A 7,767-nucleotide genomic window follows, 5' to 3' on the forward strand; every position below is an offset into this window, starting at 1 on the left:
CTAATTCATTGAAAGATACAGTCTTCAAAAACTCACACAAGAAGAAATCAACAATCTGAATAGCCCTATATCAATTTAAGAAACTGAATCAGTAATTAATAACCTTAACCTTTGTCTTTCACCTCTGGGAAGAGGTTCCAAGGTCCTTTTTAAAAATGTTTATGATACAGTCCACTACAGTGAGGATGGGTACGTATGTGAGGCCAGTCAGTTAGTGTTAAGGGAAATTGAGTCTGATATTTGCATACAAATATTCCTGGTTTAATGCTGTTATGGAACTAGTTAGACAGAAATTTAATAGAGGTTAAATGGCGAAGAAAAACTCTGAATGTCGAATAACTTTTTTAGTCTCAGGAGAGCATCCCACACAAGTTGAAAGCAACACTAATTTATTACATTTTCACCACAAAAAAGAAGTAGGTAGGCCTTGAGCACCAATTATAAGAGAGCACAATTACTTTTATCTATCCAGAGTGATTTTATCTTATTAACAATGGAACTTATGGAGTGAACACTCCATTTACGTGGTGTTCCCTATTATTAGAAAAGCTCCTGGTTCATCAACTCTTCTATGAGGATGGAAGCTTGGACAGAATCTTTAATGTGTGGTGGATTTTAGAACCCCATATGGCAATAGAATTAGTTTAGCCTGCAGTGTTATATGCGACCATTTCAATGTAGGGGAGACATTTTCAAGATGGATACTTGATTGGTAACAGTATGATTCCTCAAGTTAATATCTCAAGCAGACAGGATTAATAAGCCTGCTGGCAACAACAGTCTTTTTTGTACACTAGGCAAACATTACAGTTTAAACAAATGCCGTTTGAATGTTTTGGATCTTTTGTTTGCTTTGGAATGGCATGACCCTCTTTGACTTTAGAAATGATCATTTCATTTTCTTCTTCTGACTGTCATTGATCATAGCCGTCATGCCTTCCAGCTCAAAAAGACATATGGCATCAGGCGCTGTCAAATCCATTGTGAAATAGAGTAACGACAAATATTGAGGCTTAAAAAATAATTTTGAAAAGTTTACCCTCCTTGGCCCCCCTCCCTGCCTGATCTGAATATCTCTTTTACCAGCCTGTCTTCATTGTTCAACTGATATCTTTTGAGTTAAAATACTATTTTCTGGACAGCCCTGTGAGAATGAATATATGGTGCATAGATGGGATAATATAGACACTGGCATACAGCAGAGGCCCAATAAATGTTTGCTGAATGAAAGGTTTTTGAAATAGCAACACTCTTAAGCATGTTAGTTTGGATTAAGTATTGAGTTCAAGATCATAAACAAAAATCCTATGAGAATGGGACCTAAAGCAGAGGGATGTCCATAAACTGGGGCAGGATACAGAACAGGAAGTACATGAGCGCTGAGATCTGTCAGCATTTATTAGAAGTAAGCTTCAAAAATGAAGGGACCTTGGCTGACCTTCTCCTCAAAGATAAACAGTGCCAAGAACAGTGCATGGCAACCTGCAAGGTGTTTAGTAAGTACTTTTAGTATAAGAAAGTGAAGGCAAAATTCACTCACATCAAAATTTTGCTTGAAATTAGATGCGATCCTGTTTGTGCTGCTAATGAGCATTTTCTTTCTAGAGCTGGAATTGTTGACCAGTAAGTGTTTCACACATACTCTACCCTGTCCTGTGAACAGCTTATTGACAATCCCTAGAAGAAGGCAGCCAATAAATCCCCAGCAGATTGATTCTCTGATGCTTCTAGAGAAGCCAGCATGATGTCCTAGAAAGAGGTCAGTATTCAATACCTTTAACATCCATTAGGAAAAAAGGGAGAGAGAAAATATCCCAGTTGAAAACTGAATTTAAAAATATACAAGCAATTCCTGACAGAATTCATGCAAATGCCCAATCAGCATATGAAGATATGTTCAACCTTAGTTATAAAGCATGGCAGAATAATATAACAATTAGATTACGTTTGCCTATAAAAATAGCAAATATTTTATTGCTCTTTTTTGGTGGGTGATGAATGAGATAGATAATGAAATGTCTTATTTGCCGATCATTGGTACAAACTCTCTAAAAGGCAATTAACAACGTGTTATCAAAAACTTAAAAATACACGTGGTCTTTGATTAAGAAATTTACAATCTGGCAATTTAGTCTCAGTAGATAATAATGTATGTGTACAAACTTTAGCTACAAGGTTGTTCATCATAACATTTATTAAAGTAAAACAATCATAAACTAAATATTCAACAATAGGTGGTTGGTTAAATAAGAATGAGTAGGAATAAATTTTCTTACTGCAAAAATCAGACTTGTAATATAGGAAAATATCAAATACAGTCATGTGCTGCATAACGACGTTTCAGTCAAAGACAGCCCACATATACGGCAGTGATCCCATTGGATTAGTACCATGTAGCCTAGGTGTGTAGTAGGCTACACCATGTAGGTTTGTGTAAGTGCACTCTATGATGTTCACATAATGATGAAACCACCTAATGACGTATTTCTCATGACATATCCCTGCCATTAAGTGACACACGACTGTAGTATCAAATATGATGCCAAATAGGGTGTGTGTGGGGTGGGGGTGGGGGGGTTGTAATACAGGAAATGACTACAGAGGCTGAAAATTGGAGAATGCTCCAAGGGCTCAGCAGGGATTTCCTTTCTATAAAGAAAAACAAAGAAGAATGAAATGGGCCAAATAGTCTATAAGTGAAGGGGAAAAAGGGTCAATAGTGAGAGAAGGCAATTAAGGTTTTCCTCCTTGAACAGTCAGTTTGTCATCTGCGTTGTGGAGCACTTTCATGTATTATCTCATTTACTCCTAACACCAATTATGAACTTACATCTATTATCATCTGTATTCTACAGATGAGGAAACAAAGACATTGAAGTTCACACAGCTAATAAGGGACAGAGCTGAAATGCTAGCTTTCAGAGCTTTTGAGGAGACTGAACAGCGTAGAGGACATAAGATACTTGTGTACATAAATAAGTTCTGTGAATCATGATTCTGAGTCTGGTGTGGGTAGGCGAGACTGGCCCATGGGCTTCAGGTGGTGTTTTGTCTCTGAGACACAGAGACACCCTGTGTCCTCAGCACCAACACTGCAGAAAGGCAGAGGTTCTATGAAAGATTGACATTTGGGTAAGCCAAGGTCATGGGGAAGAGTTTCAGCTTTCATATATCTGTGCTGTCTTCCTATCGGTTACACATTATTTTCTGAAAATTAAAAATTTTTACTGGATCTCTAAAAGTGCTCACTAGAATTGTAATATCTGTAGGGCAGCAGAGCAGGGAACAACATAATGAAAAAGAAGGCTAGCTATAGGTAGACACAAATATTCCTAGGAAGTCCCTATGCACCAAACTACTTGCATATTTTATTTCATTTAATTGTCAAGGGGCACGCCCCATGGCTGAGTGGTTAAGTTTGTGCACTTTGCTTTGGCGGCCCAGGGTTTCCCCGGTTCGGATCCTGGGCACAGACATGGCACCACTCATCAGGCCATGCTGAGGTAGCGTCCCACATGCCACAACTAGAAGGACCCACAACTAAAACATACAACTATGTACTGGGGTGATTTGCTGAGAAAAAGCAAAAAAAAAAAAAGATTGGCAACAGTTGTTAGCTCAGGTGCCAATCTTTAAAAAAACAGAAAAAATCCATAAAAATAAGAAAACAGAGAAAGTTAAAAGGAAAACCTTATGAAATAAGGATTATTAGCATCACTGAGTGTTGAAGAGATTTATTTTGTCTCACAAACATTAAGACATTTCCCCAGTGACAAAGTGCTAACAGCTGGTGGAGTCAGAATTGCTCTCTGAAAAATAAACATCAGAATGAATGACAGAACCCAAACTTCCATCAACTGATGGATAGATAATGTTGTATATCCATATAATGGAATATTATTTGACAATTAAAAGGAATGAAGTATTGATACATGCTAAAATATGAACGAACTTTCGAAACACTGTGCTAAGTGAAGGAAGTCAGTCACAAAAAACCACATATTGTATGATTCCATTCATATGAAACGTCCAGAATAGATAAATCTATAGACACAGAAAGTAGATCCATGGTTGTCAGGGTCTGTGAGAAGTGAGGAAAGGGGAGTTACTGCTAATGACTAAAGAGTTTCTCATCGGGCTGGTGAAAATGTTCTGGAGTTAGATATTGGTGATGATTGCACAACCTTGTAGACATATTTTGAATATCTAAAAATTGCTCAATTGCATACTTTAAAATGATGACTTTTATGGTATATGAATTATATCTCAATAATAAAAAAAAGAATGAATGACAACGAGGTTTTGTTGGGTTGGGTGATTATGAATTTTCTTTTTTTATCTTTTCCAAATTTCTGTAATGTGGTTAACTAATTTTCAAAATGGAAGAGGAATAAAAAGTTAGACGTAGGTCTAAATAGAATCAGCAACACTGGCGACAGCCACATCATAACAAGTTACCAGATTTGTTCCCAGCTAAAACCTAAGAGAAAGGATCGTTACTACACAGGAAAAGAGTTTAGGAGCAGCTGCTCTCTGTTACCACGGCAACTGGAGGCTCTGACCTCCCTGAGATGCAGCACCAAGTAAAATCTACCAAATGCCTTTAATCCCTTCCCTCTGTAACAGAATCACAGTCAACAGGCCTGTTCTCCCTGGGAGACGTGCCTCACCCCTCCGACTAAGCTACAGGACGATGAGAAGAGGAAAGTGGGGCACGCTTTTGATTTAGTGAGATGGACAATGGTGGAGCTGTGGCCCCTTGAATGTTATCTTGGCCCAGCACTGACCAGCTGTGGGACCTTGGACAACTTACCTGACTTCTCTGAACCTTGTTTCCTCGCTTGTTACCTATGGCTCAGTTGTCGCTAGGACTCAGGGACATATTAGCATGCAAAGTGCCTAGCCCTGTACCAGGCCCTAAACGAGTGCTTAATAAACACGGTTCCACTATGGACTTTTATCATTTCTTCTCTTCCTTCTACAAACGTGTATTGATTGCCAGCTCTGTGCCGGGCACTGTTCTAAACACTGGGAACACAGCAGAAAACAAAACAGATAAAAATTACAACACTCACCTGCTGGTGGGGATACACACAAAGATTTAAAAATAATATATAGTATATTAGGTAGTGACAAGTGCTAAAGAGAAAAACATGAAAGAGGGAGCTGTGAAGTGTCGGTATGGAGAGCTGACTTTAGTTCGAGGGGCCAGGGAAGGCCTCACCGCATGGGACCTTTGAGTAGAGACATGAGGAAGCCATCGAGGAGCCGGGCAGGTATCTGGCAGAAGAGCATCTCAGGTAAAGCAAACGGCAAAACCAAAGATCCTGAGTCGGGAGCTTGCCCGGCAGGTTTGAGGAGAAGCAAGGAAGCTGCCGTGTTGAGATCAGACTGCAGGGGGCGGGGAAAAAGGGGGAGCTCTGTTCAGGGGCAGGAATTCAGGAATTCAGACATTCAGAGCAGAGGCAAGCTTAGACCAGGCCCCTGATGGTGGAGATGCTGAGCAGTGGTCAGATTCTGGATATCTTCTGAGGGTAGAGCTGACAGGGTACGCTGATGGAACAGCACAATCGAGAAACACTGAAAAGCCAAGGCTCTACGCTAGTTTGAATCCACTACAAGGCGGGAAATAATGACCTACTTGTGGTGGGCACTTCCGAAATACCTAACATTCTCAGAGTTGGAAGAGTCTTTAAAGCCTGCCACTGAAGCCATGCTATTAGTCCTTGGCTTTTCTTTGTAACCACTGTCTGGGTTTAGTCAAACTAGTCTCCAACAAATGCCAGAGAACTCAGTACTTCTCAGGGCAATTCATTCTATCCTTAATCAGTTCTTATCTCAAGTGTAGACTATTTCTCTATAGCATTAAAAAACAAATAAATATGAGTATATGTAGATCTATTTCATATTTCCAATTGCCAAGGGGTTTTTTTTTTTTTTTTTGAGGAAGATTAGCCCTGAGCTAACTGCTGCCAATCCTCCTCTTTTTGCTGAGGAAGGCTGGCCCTGAGCTAACATCTGTGCCCATCTTCCTCTACTTTATATGTGGGATGCCTACCACAGCATGGCTTGTCAAGCTGTGCCATGTCCACACCCGGGATCCAAACTGGCAAACCCTGGTCTGCCGAAGCAGAATGTGAGAACTTAACCGCTGTGCCCCGCCAAGGGTTTTTTTTTTATATTTTGTTTCTGCCATTGAACATAGTCTATTTCATACCAATTATTGTTGTGTGTACTTGGAAGTAAGAAACCTTTAAGATTTTATCCAAAGTACTGACATAAATGAGGAGGGTAGTGCCAAAGACAGAATGCTCCCACTGCGGATTTCTACTGCAGCCATGCCAAATCATTTTTAAGTAGCATTTTAGCCATGATAAACCAGCCAGTTACAAAATCACCTAAATATATAATTTAGCTATAGTTTTCCCATTCTTTTTTCCCTAGGAAGATAATATGACATTCTAATATTTTGTTGAAATCCAGATATATTATATATTTTGCATTTATTAGTCTGGTTGGTCTTTCAAAAAAATAAATTTGACTTTTCATAATTTATTCTTAGTGAACCTATGCAAGATCCTTGTGATTAGGGCTCAGTTTTAAAAGTACAGTATTTAAAAATCCTATTATTCATCAACAATAATGGCTAATCATATTATAATCTAATCATATTACTCTAACAGGACTGTAGATCATATAATTGATTCTCTTTCCCAAACTGAAAACTGGAAATGTATGTATACATTCCAACCTTTTGGCAAATGTCTATATCTTTCTGATTCTTCAGAGAACGTTAAAAGTTTTTTGAGAAAGGCGCCGGGCTGTGGGTGTCTATCACGGTGGGCTTGCTGAGGCAGAGGCAGCATCGAGAGGAGGCCTTTGCCCCAAGGCCGGATCGGGGATGTCGAAGAACACGGTGTCGTCAGCCCGGTTCCGGAAGGTGGATGTGGATGAGTACGACGAGAACAAGTTCGTGGACGAGGAAGACGGGGGCGACAGGCAGGCCGGGCCGACGAGGGCGAGGTGGACTCCTGCCTGCGGCAAGGAAACACGATGGCTGCCCTACAGGCAGCTCTGAAAAACCCCCCATCAACACCAAGAGTCAGGCGGTGAAGGATCGAGCAGGCAGCACTGTCTTGAAGGTACTCATCTCTTTTAAAGCTAATGATATTGAAAAGGCAGTTCAATCCCTGGACAAGAATGGTGTGGATCACCTCATGAAGTATGTTTATAAAGGCTTTGAGAGCCCCTCTGACAATAGCAGTGCTGTGTTATTGCAGTGGCATGAAAAGGCACTTGCTGCCGGAGGAGTAGGGTCCGTTGTTCGAGTCTTGACTGCGAGGAAAACCGCGTAGTCTGGCAGGAACTGGATGTCTCCTGCGGGTGTCGGAGTTGCTGGTACAAAGACCAAAATAACCAAATGCCACTGCTCCCCTTTGGGTAGCATCTGTTTCGCTCAGCTTTGCCTTCTTGCTTCCCTTTTCATATTTGTAAAGAAGAAAATTACATATCAGTTTTCCTTTAATGAAAACTGGGATAATATAGAGGAGATGTTTTAACAGGAGTGTTTCCTGCTCTCGTAACTATTTCAGTGACGTGTATACCAGTCTGTATATAATATGATTTACATTCAAGTTTAATTGTGCAATTTTTAACCCCTGTTGACTGGTGTTTTTGTTTTTTGGTTTTGTTTTTGACTAACAGTGAAAAATTTGATCAGGATTTCAGGCCAGTTTCCTGATTCATTGCTAGCCAGGAAATGATCTT

General features: G+C 40.1%; 1 pseudogene; it reads left to right on the top strand.

The window, feature by feature from the left end:
- Positions 1–6,901: 6,901 nt before the first annotated feature.
- LOC124246029 (actin-related protein 2/3 complex subunit 5-like) lies at positions 6,902–7,508 on the top strand (annotated as a pseudogene).
- Positions 7,509–7,767: the final 259 nt, after the last annotated feature.

The sequence above is a fragment of the Equus quagga genome, chromosome 10, assembly GCF_021613505.1.
Source record: "Equus quagga isolate Etosha38 chromosome 10, UCLA_HA_Equagga_1.0, whole genome shotgun sequence".
Lineage (NCBI taxonomy): Eukaryota > Metazoa > Chordata > Mammalia > Perissodactyla > Equidae > Equus > Equus quagga.